The sequence below is a fragment of the Syngnathoides biaculeatus genome, chromosome 3 (genome assembly GCF_019802595.1).
Source record: "Syngnathoides biaculeatus isolate LvHL_M chromosome 3, ASM1980259v1, whole genome shotgun sequence".
In the NCBI taxonomy this organism is placed as follows: domain Eukaryota; kingdom Metazoa; phylum Chordata; class Actinopteri; order Syngnathiformes; family Syngnathidae; genus Syngnathoides; species Syngnathoides biaculeatus.
In genome coordinates this window covers 13,756,197-13,777,306 of record NC_084642.1, presented here as the reverse complement: position 1 = coordinate 13,777,306, position 21,110 = coordinate 13,756,197, and the positions used below count along the sequence as shown (strand labels likewise).

The window sequence follows — 21,110 nt, the reverse complement described above, 5'->3', positions numbered from 1 at the left end:
TGTAGAATTCATAATGCCATCGAAACACTTTGAGTTTTGTTTGTTACAGATCTATGAATTTTTTCAAAATTCTGACCTCTTTTTAAAATTTTGAACCTATAAACGCTGATCAAAATATTGGAGACCTGGTTTTGTTACAGTTCCGCTCCATGTGCAGTACAACAAATGTGTGCTACAGCGGATGTAATCATTACAACTCTGTTTTGGTTTGGTAGTAAATGGGTTTTTTTTTCTAAAATGTGTGCCTTGGCTCAACAAAGTTAGGAAACACTGGTATAACTATTCAATAACAGTTACACAGTGCATGCAGCTCTTGAACTGGAAGTCTGCGTGTGTACCTAATGTTGTGACCAGAATTTTCCCAGTGTTAGAAAATCTGCAGCTTCTCAAATTGGAGGGTTGAAATACTTTTTACCAAACGAAAAACGACACACAAGATGTAATGCAGAGGTCATCCTCAAAGGTTGTTTTTTTTTTTTTTATTTTATCAGAATCAGGTCATTCATGAAGGTTTCAAAGATAGTACTTCACACACAGCATGACGGCGATTTATTATGAAACGGAGTGTCTGATCATTGATCAGTGAAGCGAGTTTCCACCCAAAAGGACGCTTTTAAATGCATCCAAAAGGTGCGTCCAGATTCACCCTGCATGATATGTAAAGAAGATCCAATAAACAACTATGTGCAGTGATCATCGTGTTTATTGGGTTTGGGGAGCAGTGTGTCGGTCTACCTTATCTCCGTAGGTGCGGTCCTGTGGGTCAACGTGCTCTTCGGTGCAGCGCGCTCTCGTTCGGGCGCCGCTCACTGAATTCCACCGCTGCTGCTTCTTTTGCAGCAGCAGAAAAGTTAGAAATCCTTCCCAAAAAAATCTCTTGAACGACTTGGAAAACAAAATTCTCCTCTGCGGCTTTGAGAGTTTTACACCAGCTCCAATCCACGCTGCCAAAATTCAAAACAAACCCCCCAAACCAATAAACGCACTCCCACACACACAGTCCTCCAATTGTTGTGCGCTAGACGGTGTTAACTCTTCCAAGGATGTTGGGTGTTGGGGTGGAGCGGCGCGGACCTCCGCTCTGATGAGGAGGCTCAATCAGAGCCGCGTCTGTGGACTCCAAGTGATGCTGGCCAAGTGCGAGATGTGCGCAGACTGAGAACGAGCGCGCCTGTCTGCGCGCAGAGAGAGAGAGGGAGCGTGGGGAGAGGTAGAGAGAGAGAGGGAGGAGAGAGAGGAAGAGAGAGGAACACTACAGCAAGCGGCTCTCCTCTTGCTTTCTAATGGATGAGAGCATTTGGGAAGAGTTCTCCACCAATTAGAGGCGTGAAGAAAGTTGTTTGTTTTTTTGTTTTTTTTAATCTTGAGGTGGGAGGTTAAAGTCGCGGGGCTTAACCAGTATCCCCTCCCCTGCGGGCCAATTACATGTGACAGGCAGTAAAAGAGAGACGCACTGATTGAGTCCTCCTTCCCTCGCTGTTCCTCCAGAGTGTTGCAGTTACACGGAAGTCCACAAGGGGGCCCACTTTCGGGTCAACGCACACATTCAGCTGCATTCAACGGACACTTTATTAGGTACAGCAGCTGCACTAGGCAAAAGCTGGATAAAAAGTCAGAGAGGTATAAATGTGACATTTTCTACACAAGTTTACAGTAAAATTTCAGCCGCTTCCACCTGAAGTCCAGCCATATGCATTTCTTTTATGAGTCTGTGACGACACCTGAGCAGGTAACACCTGGGGGGGGGAAGAGAGTTAGTATTCACATAATCTAAACATTGTGGCTTTCCTTTTTGGTAATAAAATTTCCCGACCAAATCCACTCCAATATGACCCACAGGGTCCCACTCATGCTATACGTTACTGTGAGGTCACTCCATCATCCATTAGTAAAACCTCTAGTCAAAATAACTGCCTCAATCCATCATTCAAAGTGAATACAGTCAAGCTGTGACGTGTTTCAAGTAACCACAAATACAAAGCAAGCAGATTATAACATGGATAGTAAGTGTGAAAAGTGAACACAAGATATTAAAAACTACAACTTAGAGAGAGTATTTCTGCAATTATCATATTGTCATTATGTCTCCATATTTGCTACAACTCCTGAATTGACCCCTCCGTACAGGGCACTTAACCACGCCTCCTGAAGTGACGTCACGCCACGTGCACTCACGTAAGACAAACAGTAAAAATGGCAAATACAATACAATACATTCTGAACTGAGAGAGACGCCATGCTTCTGATTTCATTCAATCATTCACACGTAACAATGTTATGCTAGCGGAGAACGTCTCATTCATTTATACGAGACGTGTATTAAAAATCAAATTTAGGGCATATCTTCGTGCAAACACAGTCTGGTTAAGCTTCGGTCGGGAGCCAGCAAGAAATCAATACGTTTGTGCAGTCCGATCATCGCTAAATATCGCTCAACAAAGAATAAGTGTGTCAATCGTTCACACGCAGCAGTGTTATGCTAGCGAAGAACTTCGAATTCATTTATACGAGTCATGTATTGAAAATCAAATATAGGGCATACCTTCGTGCAAACATATGTGTTCCGGTTATATTAGATGGATTTAGTTGATGATGCGGTCTTCCACAAAGTTTGATCCATCGAAGGCATTTTTCGTACTGGGTCTTCGGTTTTGGAAAGGGTACGAATGGAACTCCAACAACTAGCCTTTCAGGATACCTGTCGTCACTGTTACAAAGTCCGTGACTACACCTCTTAACCATATTTTTTGTTAAATAACCCAAATACGCGATAAAACGCTAACTAACCCTATACTGGACAATGTTGTCTGAGAAAATGGCGGGAGCAAAAACGGGCTTTGGTCTATGCAGATCTCTGGCCTCTGATTGGTCAGTGACGCGGATTGCGCAATATCCACGGAGGGGTCAATTAAGAGAGAAATACAGCATGAAAATGTTTTGAAACATCACAGATGTTTGATCTATTCTCTTCTTGCTTAAAAATTTCAAAATTTTCTTCAACTAAATCATAACAAAACTGACAACAATTGCTTTCGGCAATAAAGAAAAGAGAATTGCTGTTAGTAAACATCTGGACTCTCTATCTTTAAAAACCAAAGACCAAGTCCGAAACCTTGGTGTTCCGATTGATTCCGACCTGACTTTCAACAATCATATCAAATCAATCACAAAAACTGCCTTCTACCATCTGAAAAACATATCTCGAGTCAAGTCTTGTATGTGTCAAGCAGACCAGGGAAAGCTCATCCATGCTTTTACCTCGAGTAGACTTGACTACTGTAATGGTCTTCTGACTGGACTCCCCGAAAAGAATATTAAACAGCTGCAGCTCATTCAGAATTCTGCAGCTCGCGTTCTGACCAAAACGAAGCGGTCATAGCAAACAACTCCCATCCTAAAGTCCTTGTACTGGCTTCCAGTCAGCTTTGGAATAGATTTAAAATATATGGTACTGGTTTATAAATCACTAAATGATTTAGGTCATGAATACATGAAAGAAATGCTTACGGAATACAAAGGCAGTAAAGCTCCGAGATCGACTGACTCAGGTCACATAGTGGACTGCAGAGTCCAAAGCAAATGTGGTGAAGCAGCATTTAGATATGATGCCGCACACAAATTGAATAAATTGCCAACAGAGGTGAGGTCAGCCCAAAGTGTGAATGTTTTTAAATCCAGGTTGAAAACTCTTTTTTTTTTTTCCCCTCATGCTTTTTAGAATATATCCACTTTTTGATCATATTACTTGCACCGTATGCGATTTTGTCTTTTTTAAAATATTTTGTCATTTTTATTGTTTTTATGCCATTTTAAAAGTTTTCATCTCTTTGTTTTCAAATGCCTTTAATCATGTAAAGCACATTGAGTTACCTTGTGTATCAAATGCGCTATACAAATAAATTTGCTTTGCTTCAGAAATCATGACACCAAGACAAAATAAAACAAGTGATCAACAATAATTTGACCTTGCAAGGCTTAGCGGACCCTGACACTAATTTCAAAGAGTAGCATATAAATTTCCTTGCCCAAAGTCGGCTAGGATAGCCTCAACCTCCTTTCCGAGTTGCGGCCCCCATGAGGAAAAGAACGATCGAAAATAGATGGATTTAACTCGTACATTAAATAACCATATAAATATTTTGCTTCATTCTGTATGTTTATCTGTGACTAGGCCATTCCAACTTCAAGCACACTCAATGGATAAGATTAAACGAGTCATTTGTGGCTTTGCCCTCATCCCTTAGTTCAGGGGTCAGGAACCTATGTTCTCGCGAGCCACACCTGGCTCTTTTGGTGCCCTCATAATGACATACTGTATACAGCAGGGGTGCTCAATGTGTCCGTCGCGATCGATCGCAGGGAAGTTCTGGTTGATCACTTGACTGCGTGGCCCATATAAAAAAAAGACATCAGCCCGTCTTATTTTTTTTTCTTTGAATATTTTGGCACCACACAACTTTTTCTAACAACGACCTACTGCACTGCCACACACTCTTCTTCCTAGTTTACCTTGCGGCGCCCCATCCGCTCTTAAAGGGGTACACTCATAAATACAAACGTTACAGTCCTTACGCAGCTTATCAATGTGGTTTTTAATGACAGCGTGCTTATGCCCTGCCCAACGACTGGACATTTTTTTACAAAAAGGCATGCCTCTTTCGGCAAGCATTGTTGGCGGGCGCACATAAGTGGGGAGAAATTAAAAAAATTAAACCTCCACGCCAACTGATTGTGAAAACCTCGAACGAACTTCCTGTCACATCGCACACACTGTGGTGTGGGAATATTGCTGTACTGACAATGTTTGGTTCTACCTATGCATATGAAAAGTCTCTCACACATTTAAAAACAAACATTAAGACCAACCTACGTTCATGAATAATGGATGGAAGTCGCAAAGGCTGCATGAAGTTTAATTTAATGACGTATGACACAGATGACTAAGCCATCAGCAAAGAAGACGCATTCATGGTAAAAAGTACTTTTGTCATCATTGGTTAGCAACAGTATAATGTTATTTAAATGAATTTAGAGACTTATTGAACTCTTAAAGTGTTGGTCTTACTCTCTCTTAAAATGCACAAAAGCACTTGTATTTCGTTTTAAAAATATTGTATGGCTCTTTTGGAATTGCACATTAAAATATTTACCATTTCTGGCTCTCTCCGCCTAAAAGGTTCCTGACCCCTGCCTTAGTTGATAGATTTGTCCCATCAATATTAAAAAAAAAAAGTCACTAGAGGGGTACGAAATTTTAAAAACATAGAAATTAAGTTATTAAGGAGGATTCATCATATGCCCTCTCGCGGTCCGCGGTTGTCATGGTAACAGGCAGAATCCCCCCACAACTCACACACACACACACACACACACCCAAACGGCATGAACCAGACTCTGACAAATGGATTAAGTGTTTTGTAAGTCTTTATCCTTTTTGTCTATTTTGATTGATGAAAGTCACAGACCTTTTATTAAGCCTTATTTGGGGATGGTGGGGAAAAAAAAAAAATTCAGAACGTCTATGGCGTGACGTCGTCAATAAAACGAGAGCTAAAACTACGTAGAAACGAGGATAAAATCTGAAACTAGCCTAGCTCAGTTAGAAGAAACGAGAAGAAGACAAGAAGACAGAGCAGAAAACAGAATCGAGAGCAAAGAGAACAGAAGAGAGAGAGGAAATTAGAAAGTGAAAGGTGATTTTGCAAAAGTGAGCAAAGCATCTCAATTGTGTGCACCCTCTCGCCTTTTTTATGTGCCCCCAATAATAATTTTACGCCCCACAACATTATTTTTACCCCTTCACCTTCCGTTACTATGCTCCTTTCCAGCTAGTTTGAGCTCTCGTTTTATCGATAGGGACCTGACGCCATAAACGTCTCCTTTGGACCTCACAAGAATGTGCACGTGTACCTAATTAAGTGACCTGCGAGTGTATCGAGTGTCTGCCATTGTGTCAGAACACGATGAAAGGTCATTGCAGATTAAGGTCAGACTTCTCTCCAAAGTGTACGTTGCCTTATCACGGAATGATATGTTACTTTGTTTGAACGGAAAACAGCGATAAACACAGGAAAAATTGCAAAACAAAAAAAATATTCAGTTTGATGGAAAATTTCTCTTGGATAAAGTCAGCCAATATTTCCTATCAGTCAATATTTCCTATCAGTCTTACGCTGCTGTAATTTATTTATGTTTAAATCATATTAGAATTGACACGAAAACATCCATTTTGCATTTTTGTAATCTCTCATTTGTTAGGTGCCCTGTCTCTGCTTATTTAATTAAAGCAGCGTAGTACAAATTTTGCCTTGGGTAATGTTTGCTTCCAACTATTGAGGGGTGAATACTGCATTTTAAGGATAAAACATGGTTCAGCTGTATCCTTGGTGTCTATTTTAGGACACTATTTTCCTCTTTCATGTAAAGTGTGAGTCACAACAGTCATGTAAATGTAAAAAGTTATTTTTCAGCATCATCATCATTGTCAAATACCTTAATTCCCGGCCTACAGAGCGCAGCTGGTGACAAGTCTCACCGAGTACATTTGTAAAGGAAATACCATTTGGTACATACATACTTCGCAACTATGTAAAAGCCGCAAGTGCCCACAGTGAAACCCACATTGAAACACGCGATATTTACAAAGAAAGACGGTACACAAAGACTTTGACGCTAGCGCTGCGCTAACGCTAGTGCTAATGCGAGCACTGTGCTAAAGCTAATGCTAACGCTAGCACTGCGCTAGAGATGATGCTAACGCTAACAGGACCAGTTAAAATAAAACTTACAGGTAAATATTACTGAGACACGCCAGTATCCCAGCAGCAACACGCCAGGACAGTGCCAACGCTAGCGCAGCGCTAACAGGGCCGGTAAAAGTCACTTCCTCTGCAGACGTATTCCACTGGTCTCATTCTTACCTAAGCCGCTCAAGTGCCCCCTTGCGGCCGTTAGAAAAAAAATGCACAAATTAGCCGCATTACCGCATAAACCGCAGGGTTGAAAGTGTGTGAAAGTCACAGCTTGTAGGCCGGAAATTATGTTTATCATAATTTCCAAAAGTGAATTACTTTGCCCTTGATTAAAACACACACATCACAATCACTGCAATACAGTATGCAGTATTGGGGTCCTAATTGTACGGCTGGCAGGGCACTTCATTAGGTACACCTGGATGAGAGCCACTTGAACCAAAAATCATTTGACAGTGGTATGAATTTAGCAATATGTTGACAATTGAAGTTGTTTGGAATCTGTCACACTAACGTTTTGACTCTATCTTGACTATAGCTACAATTATGCAGCAAAATCTTTGTACAGTATCTGTTGACTTTACAGAGAAAGCGTGTACTCGTAGATACAAAATGTAATGGGGAATAAGCTTAGCACAATTTAAATTATCGCCCTGCATCCTCACAACACACAAAAGAGCCTCAATTCAATTCAGACATTGTACAGATAAGAAACACATCATAATTTAATGCAGTGGTTAAACTATCCGCACAAGAAATGACATTGGACTCTAATGCGGGCTTTTACATCTGGGTTATATTCTCGGAGACATCTGAGCTGTGTAAACTGGAGATGCATTTGCGATGTGCAGTTATTGATATGTGGCCACTGAGATGAGTCATATAATATTTATTGTCTTTGGTGTATGCTAAAGCTAAAAAGGGAGTTGGTAACAAAATCATCTGGTATCGTTGCGTGAGGACATGTGACTTTGGGTGAGAGGCGGGGTGCGCCCTGGACTGATCAGCAATTGGATGGCGCATGTAACCAAACAACCACTCACACTCACATTCACACCTATGGATGATTTAAAGTCTTCCGTAAAACACATGAAAAAAGTTAAACACTATCATGAATCAATAATCAAATAAAATCATTCACCCTTGACATAGACAGGGTAAATATTGAAGCACAAAGAAATGGTTGCTAAACTGAATCAATCATTTTAATTTTCCACATTGTCACATTGTAAAAACAATCTACTGTATGGTACTGAAACGAAAAAAAACACCCACACGCTTATGACACATGACAGAAACATAATTAAACGTAATGATTACTGAAAACAATTACTGTTTTGGCATAAAATGGTAAAAATAAGCTAACCAGCGTATAATAAAACTTAAATTGTGTACTCAACGTTAACTCCAATGCCTTGTGATAAAGGAGAAGAAAGACGATTACCGTGTGTGCCTTGGTGAGAATTCTGCTCTTTTTTTTTTTATCAGTAATGATCAGAGACGACTTAAAAAAATAGTTATGCGTTTACCCCGCTTTGGCAAACATAGACAAGGCGACACTAACGTAGAAAATACACACTGAGCCCAGGCATATTTATTAACGGAATACATTTGACATATACACCCCGTATGCTTCTTCCTATGTGACTCGATCAAATTCATCAATATCGACTTAGACCAGTTGTGTTATATGTAGACATGTTCGGAGCTGGTGTTGATAAGACCAGTTTTCAGCTAAAAAGTTGGCACTCGTGATGGCCGGATGTCAAAGGACACACCCTGGTTGCGCTGGTAAGCCCAGCACAGCTTGGTGCAGACGGGTCTGTCGAATTAGAAAACACACACTGAGCTTGCCTTGCTCTTGATAAAATAATGCAACATAGCTGTACGTCATGGGGATTGATACTATTCTGTGACATTTGACTGCATGTCCATTAAAATACCGTGATTTCCGGCCTATAAGCCGCGACTTTTTTTCCCCCCCCTCACACTTTCAACCCTGCGGTTTATGCGGTGATGCAGCTAATTTGTGCATTTTTTCTAATGCCCGCAAGGGGGCACTCGAGCGGAAAAGGTAAGAGTGAGACCGGTGAAATATATGTGCCGAGGAAGTGACTTTTACTGGTCCGGCCCTGTTAGCGTTGCGCTAGCATGTTACTGCTGTGTCTCAGTGATTTTTACCAGTATGTTTTTTTAAACCGACCCTGTTAGCTCGTCACTAGAATTAGCATTAGCGTAGCAGCACTAGCATCAGCGTTAGCACAGCGGTACTAGCATTAGCGTGGCGGCGCTGGCGCTAGCGTTAAACGCTCTGTGTACCGTGTTTCTTTGTAAATAACTCGTGTTTCAATGTGGGTTTCAATGTGGGCACTTGTGGATTTTACACGGCTGCGGCCTATGTATGTACCAAATGGTATTTCCTTTCCAAATGTACTGGGTGAGGCTTATAATCAGGTGCGCTCTGAAGGCCGGGTACTCATCTTAATCAGCAAGAACGAAAGTCAACAGTATATCAATGTGTGGTATATGTATATTTAATGTGAACAGTTTTTCTTTTAAGCCTAGTTAAATGGGGAACATCCATGCCCGACAAAATTGGGAGCAACACAATCAGTCACTGTTGAGGTTTGTGGCAAACCAAATCAGAGACAATGCAGCAAACACTAAATATAATGGGATTTTATTCAGGGCCGCATTTAGAGCGTTCAGCACGGTCATGTAATATCAGGAGCTTAGTTAACGCTTTTTTTTCCTCTGGCACTGAGCTCTGTAATTGATGTTCCATCAGTGCAATTCAATAAGAGGTCCAAGTGCTGTATATCAGCGCCGAGCACTTCCCACACACCAACCGCCAAATGGACAGAAAAGATACACTTGAGACTGTCAATAACGTCATTGTATGCGTGCATGTGTGACAGTAGAGCAAAAGAAAGACAACGATTAAACAGTGATGGGGAACATCAATACACGGTAAAATACAAAGTCTCAATGACAAATTAAAGACGGTGTTTGACAAATAGATTTGTACGGGCGGGTGGTGAGGTAGCTAAGGCAGGGTGACATCGTGTTAATGAACTGCTCCGTTGCTCCAGACTGAACAAAGGTCTCATTTGAACTGTTCCTTGACGTGCCTGAAGGCATCACTGGCCATATGATTAAAGCTATTGATAATATTGTAGAAAGTCTTTCCAGAAGAGCCGAAACCGTTAAAACGACAAAAGGTAGACCAACCTCCACGCTCATTATTACTTCCAAGCAAAGTTTTCCGCGATGGAGCCTAACCTGGCTGACTCCAGATGAGAGGTACTGCTCTTTTTATTTAGTTTTTCTGAAGCAAGAGTTAGCAAATTGGTTCCAAATTAAAAGTCTAGTGTCATCCCTATAAACATTCTGAAATAGATGTTGTAATGAAAAATACATAGATTATTCACTTCAATATAAAAAATAAATATGAGCAGAGAGCACGTCATCCATGCTCAAATTTGCGGGAGTGTCACGTGACATCCAAGTGGTCGCCATATTGGCTTCATCCCCTGTCCGTGACGTCACGCCGGACATTCACCATTGAAAACACGCGGTGGACCCTACTATGGGAGACGAACACAGCCCTTCTGACACGGAGGCTCTTTTCAAAGAAAACACGTCACAACCGACTGAAGTGTCCGGTGCAATATTACCCTATTGTTTCGAGCCACATTTAGAGAACATTCGGATCACGGCCAAACCAGCAACCCCCCCCCATCCATTTCCGTGCGACAGTGCCCACTTCCGCGGCAGACATGAGCCACCGCGGCGACGAGCCACCCCGGCCAACAAGGCCGGCGGCAGGCTCGACTTCGTCGACAAGGCCGGCGGCAGGCTCGACCTCGTCGACAAGGCCGGTAGCGATCCACAAGGCCCGCGGAGGCCGTCCTTCAGCGGCTGCTGCATGGAAGCCTTCCGATCCACACATCAACACGTTTAACAACCCTGATTTATGGATTAAGCGCCCCCCAACTATTGTTTTTTTGTTTTTTTTAGCAGCTGTATACACACCTACCTGTCATTTGGAACCCACGAAGCTCCCGTGCAATCCATTTTTGCAAACTTATGAAGGGGAAATCGATCCTCCCGAATCTTCAAGCAATGTCCAGCAATGCAACGAGCCAACATTTTGGCTAACACGAAGGAACAACAAGATACCTTCCCGGAAGTAAAACTAATAGAACCAAACGAGTCCACTTGATGGCGGTTGTGCCATGTACGTCACTTCCTGCTGTTTCTCGAAAACAAATCCCTCGAGAGAATTTTCATGGCGGGAGTTACAAAAAGCTGTATACAAAATCATGTTTTGTGGTGAAAAAAAAAAAAAAAACGCATAGGTCCATGTCGGCTTATGGTTTTTCATTAATAACATAAGAAAAATCATGCATTTCATGACAGTGGCACCTTAAAGTATCAGGTAAGTCACAAAAACAAATGTCTTGTAAATTTGGCACATCACACAAAAGAGTATGAATGCTTTATCTCACAAATCCCAAATGAGAATATTTGCAAAAAGTCACAGTTAGCCAGCCCAGATGTTCACATGCTCACTCAATGTATAATATGTGCATCGGGGAAGTAAACATAGGGAAACACTGCAATAGTGAACCACTATTAAGTCTATTGAATGATTCTATAGATGCCTGTGGACAAATGCTGTTTTTGTCCACTGACTTTGGCTGGTCAACGTCAAATCTTTCCCCTCACCAAACACACACACACGGCAAGAAAGGGTCATTTTTCACCGGGTAATTGGCGGCAAGGCGCACGCCCTTGGGATTCGATAATTCATAACCTCCTCCCTTCCAATATCGGATAGTGTGTAGAAATGGGCTGAGACAAGGGGTAAGGAGCGGTTGGGTGGTGGGGGTGGGGGTCTACATCATTAGAGAGGGGAAGTAATGGCTCTTATTGATCTCTCTAGTCTCTCGCTCTCCTCCCGCACCCCTCACCATTTCATGTTTAAAACAACACTGATCCTCATTACCTCGACAGCTGCTGACATCCTGATCAGCGCGCTGGGAAAGATGCGACGTGAGGAAGAAAAGACCGGGAGTGAGAAAATCATCAGAAGGAGAGAGAAATGAATGAGTCTGTGACATTTTAGTGTTTTAATGACTCATTGTGCAAAGTACAAATCATTACTGTTATAATGCAATGGTGCATATAAATAGGTCAAAAATTGGACTCAATCAGATTTTTTTTTTTTTTATCAATATAGTTATAGTATTTTTTTGAGTCAGGTCGGTTGCGCCACCACAGCAATATTGTTCTCAGTGAGAGGAACCGCAAGATGCTTAGTCCATTTCGAGCAGAGCAGCCACGGATGTTCTTACCAAAACCTCGCCTATGCTCACACACACTAAATAAAGCATTTTTTTTTCGACACCTGTGATATAATAGAATATTAATAATAATAGAAATAAAGTCCTATCCAATAGATAATGAGTCACTCACCATTGGTGACCAGTAGTTTTGATACAATCATTCAGTTATCGAAACACTTATCCTCATTGGCTGTCGTGGGCATGCTGGAGCCTAAGGTACTTTTTATATTTTTATTAATGCATGCACTTTTATTATTATAACCCCCTCTTGATTTATTTATCCCTTGAGGCGGGTGGTTGCCCCAAACTAGTCAAAGTGGTTGTTCATGAGCAGTTCTATCTGGACTCCATGATATAAAACGAGCCAACATCCCCGATCTGAAAAATCCATCTGAAAAGTGCCTTGAGATACCTTTTGTCGTGATTCGCCCCGAGTGTGAGTTTTACAGAGTCTGTAAAAATATCAAAACAAAAAGTGTTAAATTACAACAGGTACTCTGTTTTATTTTCCATCTGACAATATTAAATGTGCCCATTGTAAAACAAACACACCCTGACATCTTGACGCCGATCATGTCCCTGCACTGTCAACTCCAAAAAGAAGGTTATAACCTTGTCAAACGTCATCTATTCACCAGAAGCGAGTCATGTGATGCCTTTCAGTGCTCACGTCAGTCAAAGTGAGACGCATTTGAGGCCTGATTTTGACTGCAATGCTTTGAAAGCTTCAACTTGTTTGATTATCCTTCCATCAATCATCTAAAGTGCTCGTCCTCATTAGGGTCAAGCGTTCCGATCATGCATGTTTTGGGAATGTGGAAGGAAGTCAGCGTACCCAGAGAAAACCTTGGCCTTGTTTGGTCATTTGAATTTTTTACAAAAATTAAAAACTAAAATCATGATCTTATACAATTAAAGCATTATTTTAAGGGATGTTAAAAATGTGCAAGAAAAAAGATGTTACAAAAACATCAGTTAATTCATTTATTCATTTATAACTTATGTCGTAATTTAGGTCGCTCACAGGGAAGCTGGGACATAACCTGGGACCAGAGGGGGGGGCACACCAGGGACTGGTCACCAGTCATTCAGACTATTCCAGAAATAAAGTATGGATGTGAACAAAAAGTTGTCTTCAGAGATGAAAATTTGAATAGTCGTGGGCAGCGTCCCATTCTTGGGACGTCATGATTTTCACGCATTATATTCTTCAATATATCAAAATATTTAAGTGTTTTAATCTGAAGGCCATAATTTGTTATCAGGAGAGGATAACTCATTAAGTCAAAGTTAGCACGGAGTTACTTCCCTTTCCTTCCTGACGCAACATGGCTGCCTCAAGTACACATGGAGCGTTTTCCAAGAGAAGAAAGGGAGAGAGGTCAGTATGCAACCAAGTTTGTCTTCAACATGCTAATCCATTATTAATGCGTAAGTCTCGTTCTAGAATAAGAATTCGTTAATAAACATATCTCGAGTATGTACCACTTCACAGCACTGATAAGATACCCGACACAGTTTTGGGACGCTGCCCGCGAGAGGGTACATCTTTTTTGGCCTTTGTTTTATGCGTTAAACGAAAAAGAAGTGTTATTTCCTTGATTGTGGCCTGTTAGGAGACTTGTATCTCAATAAGGCAAAAAATTGCCACCCTGCCCATGAATGGGTGATGTAATTAATGTAATTGTAATGTAGATGGAACCCATCATATCACAGAATTATTGTTATCAGAATCATCTTTATCGTCCAAGGATGTTACAAGACGAGGAATTTGTCTATATACACACAACAGGCCCTCTGACAGGTCATTCAATTCTGCTTACAACTTGGACACAACATGGGTCTTCGTTTCAAGGTGGTGACTGGCCTTTTTGCCTTGGGCAGCTGATGCCCCCTCCCTGCTTTTTACTTCCACACCAGCATTCAACCCCACCTATCAATTCAATAACAGGCCTGTTATTCTGGAACTATATGACGGGGGCCGAGGGAGCAGAAAGAAGGCAGTCAATTGGTCAGATTGGCTCCTGAGGGGATGATCGTTGTTGGAGTAGCGTAGCTATCGAGGGTCAGCTGATTGCGTCCCGAGCCGTCCCTAACAAGCAGACCACTAGAAAACCACGCGAGCGATTAGTCTGATTAGCTATTCGTCCTTCCGTGAAATGCCTAAATGCACACGTGAGAGTCCCCCAGCAAACCGACGTGTGGCCAGCCCAGGCAGATGCGCCGATAAAGCCGTCTGAAAGAAAGCGTCCGCAGAGCCGCCGTGCCCACAGGTAATCAGCGGAGGAGAAAGTCAGCCCTCGTCTTCTGACCGCACAGATAAAAACTGTGTGCTTTACCAGCTCAGTCACGGCCCCCGAGAAGCTATCATACCCCCCCCCCTACCACACACGCACACACACCCTTTAAGAGGCTTGACTGCTCCTACATCAAAAGCGGTGTGTGAATCTCATCTGTTAATAATTAATGATTTGCCACAAAGATTGTCTCGAGGTCTCCGCATTGCCATCTCAGAAGCGCAGGCAGGATGTGTGCGCGCGTCTGCGTGCGGGGGCATAAATGTGGTTACCAGTAGAGACACACTTTCCTCAAAAAGCCTCACTAGATGGAAGTTATGTCAATGGTGTCCTTGAAATACTCTTGCACATAATCAGTTACTGCGCTGCTTGAATGTGGGCTTGAGCTGCACACTGCGAGATAACGAAAGGTGGTCCTTGTTTTTTGATTGGGGGCGGCGGCCATATTTACGTCCATTATCAAATGAAACTATCAAAGTCAACACCACCCCAAAAAATTAAAGAATTAGAAACACAACCTAAATATTCTGGGGAAAATGGATCTTAAAAAGTCAAAGAAAAAGTTGATTTAACTATCACTGGGTGTGACTTTGTCTTTTCGGTATTTGTCAAGACACAAAAACAGACCATCAGTGATAGAAAAGAAGGAAGGGTGACGATCACGATAAAATTTTACTGTTTTCTGGATTTGGGAAAATTTTAAATACGGTCAATGGAGAAAATAGAGACTATGTACCGTAATTTCCGGACTACAAGCCGCGACTTCATTCACACGCTTTCAACCCTGCGGTTTATGCGGTGATGCGGCGCTAGCATTAAACTCTGTGTACCGAAGCTTAGAACCAGGTGCGCTCTGTAGGCCGGGAATTTCGGTAAATAGCACGGCAACTCTAGAAAAACAACCATTGATTATTTTCTACACCTACTCTTTTGAAACCGAGTTTCTTGTTTGGACCTGATTTGTATGGGGTTGCCAGTTTCACACATACTTTAAAATAAATTTGCTCAAATTACTGCTCAAATTGCTACTTTAATTACATGCTATCAACAATGAAAGGTATTTATCTGTATGACACTAATCACGTTTATGATTTCTCACAATAATTGAAAACAATTATATATAACGAGGTAGGAAATATCAATATGCAACAGCAGTAAATTTTTGCAAGGGTTTACGTTTTCGAATGATCACTTTCACAACATTCCTAGGAAATCCCAATTTCCCATCACTGGTGAGCTATTTTTAGAATAGGCCCCCGGACTACTTATAGTTTCATTGGGGGTCCGCGGGAACAAGCAAACTCCAATCAGGAAGGCTGGAGCAGAGATTTAAACCCCGAATGTCAGACCTATGAGGCAGACAGGCTCACCACAATTAAGAACGTGAAAATGCAACTTTTTGCGGACAGGTAATAAATGTTTTACAGGAACAACCATTTGAGACTGTAGCAAATAAAAAAAAAATTGTCTTGGGAAAACTTATTCGAAATGAAATCAACATATCACATTACACATTGTCTCCACTAATGGAAATATACATCCCCTGAGCAAATGCCGCCAGCTTCATTCTACCCTTTTGTTTAATTGCTTCTCTTAACGCAAACATCATCTAAATGAACACTTTTATTTCACCAGCACAGCACTCAGCTGATAGAACTCAGCATCACTCACTCCTCCGGCTAAATGTTGTGTTGTTGGGGGGGGGGACCTCTGTTGCAAAGTCACTGAAAAACAGCATCAACAAAAGGAAAAAATATATACTATATATAAAATTTAACTTTTGTTGTTGGGGTGATTTGGGACCATCTACTTTTGCAGTCTTTAAATTAGTGAACCAGCCAGGAGACCTGTGTTAACACGACATCAAAGTTGTTTATATAGCACACTAAAATGAATGGAACATTCCGACTGGCGATCTTAAGCTCCCCCCCCTTAGCGACAGTTGCCATGTCCCACAAGCAATACTGCTCACATCCAAAATGGCGACTGAACAGAACAGGTTTGAAGTCGATGCTCTATCCCATATTCCAGATAATATTGCAGTATGTTTTTTGCCAAATGCGTCAGACTTGTCCAAGAGAGTTCTACAGAGAGGTCTCAACTATTTCACGCAAGGATATGTACGCAGCATTAAGATTTTGGACGGAGCAGCACGGAGCAGCACGCAATGTCAGAGTTACAGTGACACATTGGCGAGTGATGCAAAAAAAAAAAGTTTGACGCCTCACAAACTTGATATTGAAATCCAACAGGATAAAATAGTGGAATTGTACTGCACATGTTAAGCAGGGTGAGTACTTTTTACTAGGAAAGATCATGAGCAATATCATTGTAGTCTTTATAAAGTGAATTAGGTTCGATTTTCTACATTTAAACAATGGTGATTAACTCGGTCAGTACCTACCTCCCCCTTCCTCCTCGGATCTCGGAAGCTCAGCGGGTTTGGCCCTGGTTAGTACTTGGATGGGAAACCGCCTGGTAAAACCAGATGCTCTAAACTAGGGCTCTGCAACCTTTTTGAGGCTGAGGGCTACTTCGTGAGGACCGATTGTATGAAGGGCTCTGCGACCCGTTTGCAGCAAATTTCAGACTCATTTCATTACATGTACATAAAATATTTTTGTTTTAATTTATTGTAGTTAATTACATTTCAGGTATTTTAAAATTTTAATTCACATAAGCAAGTCAGATTCATAATTTAAAGCACAAATAATGGTAACAATTTGTGGCCTATGGTATTTTTAGAACATTCATGTAAATATACAACAAATCTATTCGCCATTGTGGAAATAATACTCGCAACAAGGCGTTGCTCTTGCTTTTCTGTTCATCTGATTGGTTAAAAAAGCTTGAAAGCCCAATGTTTTCTTCATGCTGCATGTGATTTTTATTTCATACCATATGTTTTAAAAACTACCAGTGTATGTCTGCAGCTGTAGCGGTATAAAATGGGCGGCAGAGGCTAGTTTATCCAAGGGGACCTGCAAAAGTCCGCAGTTATGTGATCAAACTGCTTTGAACATAGCAATAAAGCCATCCATACACGGGTTTGATACAAGAAAACACCCAATAAAAAGGCATAATAGGCCCCCATTGTGTGTTTTCTTATTGTGTGGCACTTGTTTGCTTTAGACTCTGAGCAAGGACAGCCGGTTGATAGTTTTACTTCCCCTGTACAACAAGCAGAGAAAAAAAAAATCCTTCCTTCTAATAACACAGGAAGAAAAAGTGTGTACTAAATGTTATTTGTAAAGAAATTCAATAGAGCGCACCCAAATAAAGGGCATATCCGATCTGATAGGACACTGTAGGCACGTTCCGCTGGGAATGCATACAATTCATACAATTTCAAGCAGGCCGGGGAATTGCAGCTTACATGTGTTAATTTAGTGCTGCATAAACAACTGCTGATGAGGCCTTCCATTGAGTCAGCGACGAAAGCTGGATGACAATTGACTCAGCAATCGCTATCACAGTGCCGCATCTCTGCCGCCAATTAGGATTTTCTAGTGAACAGAAGATGAATCCAGTGGGACGCGAGTGGCTTTGAATAAGTTGTTGTCCTCTTTAATACTTTTTTTTTTTTTTTTTTTTTTTTAAACACAAAAATGATGTGGAGGCCACACCGGCCCAAAACGAATTCTACTTTAAGTGTTAAAATATTTTTTGTTTTCCACCACATGCAGGGTTGCTTTGAGAAGTCGCTTTTCTTTTGATGGATTTGTTCCATTACCAATTTGGCTTAACAGAGAGACATTCAGGAAGTGTATTTTGTTGGAGAATCTGATTTATGTTCAATTTGTTTCCCAAACAAGAAACCCCATGCAAAGAAATATCCAATGTTTCGGGAGCCAGCATGCAGCCAAGGACAATATATCTAAAAATTGTAAATATGTACTGTAGATTAACCGGAAATGAGTCGAATGAATTTCATTTTCTGGTTCCTATTGGCTTGCAAATAGTCCCATGTTCTACAAAGTCAGCTGTATACAGCTGCATCTTACATATGTGACCAAAATCAGGACAAGATGGAGGGAACGAAAGTACCACAAGGCATGTACCGTAATTTCCGGCCTATTAACCGCGACTTTTTCCACACGCTTTCAACCTTGCGGTTTATGCGGTGATGCAGCTAATTTGTTCATTTTTTCCTAACAGACGCAAGGGGGCACTTGAGCAGAAAAGGTAAGAGTGAGACCAGTGGAATATATGTGCCGAGGAAGATACTTTTACCGCCGTGTTGCTGCTGTGTCTGAGTGATTTTTACCGGTATGTTTTTTTTTTGTTGTTGTTTTTTTTAACCGGCCCTGTCAGCGCTGCGCTAGCGTTAGGAGCGCACTAGCGTGTTGCTGCTGTGTTACTGCCGCATCTCGGTGATTTTTACCAGTATGTTTTTTTAACCGGCCCTGTTAGCGCCGCACTAGTGTTAGCGCCGCACTAGTGTTAGCACCGCGCTAGTGTTACTGCCGCATCTCAGTGATAGCTTTTTTTTTTTTTACTGGCTCTGTTGGTGCTGTGCTACCATGTTGCTACTGTGTAGCTGCCGTGGCCGTTTTTTTTTTTTTTTTTTTTTTTTAAACCAGCCCTGTCCATGCTACCACGTTGTTGCTATGTTAAGCTAAGCTAAGGTATTAAAACTTTGAAAATGCTTTCTGTGTACTGTCTATGTAAATATCTCGTGTTTCAATGTCTGTTTCAACGTGGGAACTTGCGGCTTGTACACAAGTGTGCCTTATGTATGTACCAAATAGTTTTTCCTTTGCAAATGTACCGAGTGAGGCTTATAATCCGGTGCACTCTGTAGGCCGGAAATTACAGTATTCCCTTTGCAGCAACAAACTATACAATTTAAAATAAATGGAGGATGGAAACAATGGGATAAAACTCAATCTTTTCAGATGCAAAATTGCAGTTATAAGTCGTAGTCATAATGGCCTTGAGGGACACTATAACTGTTATGGTGCCCCTCAGAGGGCCATTATGACTGGGAAACCATATTCATGTACACATGCTTCCTCATATTATTTCATATGTATGCATATCGTCGGTTCAGGATTTGGTGATTCACTTTGAGGGAACCTTCCTCAGTTATTTGCAAAATCCATCACTTATTCATTGTATTTTTTTGCCCTGATTACTCAGTTTGTTTGTTTTTTACCTGAGCACCTCTTTATTTGCATTATTTAAGGGGGAGGGGGGATAAAGAATACTGTACATGCTTTTTTTTTTATTGGGAGTTATAATGAGCAGCAATGATTGCAGAGTTTCACTTTTCATGGTCAGGCCCAGTCCACTTTAAACAACAAATTGATGGATGGATAGTTCTGAAAGCAACTAAAAAGTTTTGTTCAATTATTGCTTGCAATATTTCAACATTATTACAAGCGAATAAAATTTCCAATAAGGGTAAAGATTTTCGCAAAAAACATGAATTCGATGTACATTATTTGCTTGTCTGGTCGTATCTGTCTGCCAGGTCTAGAGTTCGACATCTGTGCTCTAAATTATGCAGAGTTTTGAATGTGGATAAGTGTGCATGTGAACATACTGTTTATCCAGGTTGTACCCGCTCACCCACGACAAGTTCTGTCAAAAACGGATAGAAACGCCTCAAGCTCATGTTAAAATATGACAAGTGTTTAGCTGCTTGAGTTGGAAATTGTTGCTCCAAAAAAACGCTTCAATGATCAGAAGAACTTCCCAAGTTCCATAAGACTTTATGAGATAAAGTGTGTATTTTTATTTTAATTGAGTCTCTTTATTAGGAAAAAAAAAGAAAGAAAAAAGAAAATCACAGCTCTAGGAGAAAGAGTTAAAATGGACGGTAATTTATTGTTTTACTTGGGAATAACAAAACTACCCACACACACAGTGTACATAAATTTGATCAGCGCCTGGGGTGAAAGCCAACTTCCACGGAGTTGTCCAATATCGTGGATCACTCTGAATAAACACATTTGCGCTTCCCTCTTCCTTCCTACTCAATCACATCCAAGCACAAACAGCATGGGCGTGTGCAAATTGTTCGCCACTGCAACAAGAATTAAAAATTAGACACCATGCAGGGGCGTGACTCTGAATTTATGTTTGTGCCACTGGCCGATGTGATGGTGCCAGCCGTCAACGGGGAAATTTTATCATTGTCCCTGTAATGGAATCCTGGCGTATGGTGGGCGGGGCCACTGAGATTGCGTTGTCAGGACATCGTGACGGATGAGTATAGCTTTTCCTGAATCCGATCCTTCCCATTTGCATCCCGATCAATCTAATGAGCTTTATTGCGATGGAAATTTCCACACAAGGCAATGATATCCCTATCAAATTGGATAATAATGTCATAATAGCTGAGGGCATTGTGTGGTTGTCGGTTTGAGGAAAGAGCAATACAATTATTCCCGCTACAATCAAACGATAAGACAGACCAAAGATGTTTTGTAGAATATGCTGTATCCGGAACTTTACAAAAAGATAAACCGAAAGCAATTATGATCACAACTCTACTTTCATTAAATTAAGAGTCATTATAAAAGCATTGTCAAGCATAACATGATACGGCACATGCATTTCCCAATCAGACCGATGTTTGCATAAATTGTGTAAGTCAACTGGCAGAAAATATGTTTACAATGTGACTGTACACTGTATGATTTTTTTTTATCTGTTTGTATAAAGTGTAATGTGTTGACTATTAGTTTATGTGGTTTGGCAGA

The 21,110-nt window shown here is 41.1% G+C and overlaps 1 protein-coding gene across 5 annotated transcripts in view; it reads right to left on the bottom strand.

Moving 5' to 3' along the window:
- LOC133498056 (MAM domain-containing glycosylphosphatidylinositol anchor protein 1) overlaps window positions 1-21,110 on the bottom strand; it is a 237,294-nt gene that overhangs the window by 210,305 nt on the left and 5,879 nt on the right. Inside the window, exons 3-4 of one of the 5 annotated variants that reach the window (XM_061814456.1) lie at window positions 1,676-1,736; window positions 736-1,600 (exon numbers count right to left, since the gene is read on the bottom strand). The exons of 3 other annotated variants lie outside the window; for them this stretch is intronic. The gene's annotated coding sequence lies outside the window, so the exon portion shown is untranslated. Of the gene's footprint in view, window positions 1-735; window positions 1,737-21,110 lie in introns of all 5 variants that reach the window. One more of the 5 variants, XM_061814455.1, reaches the window with a different exon arrangement.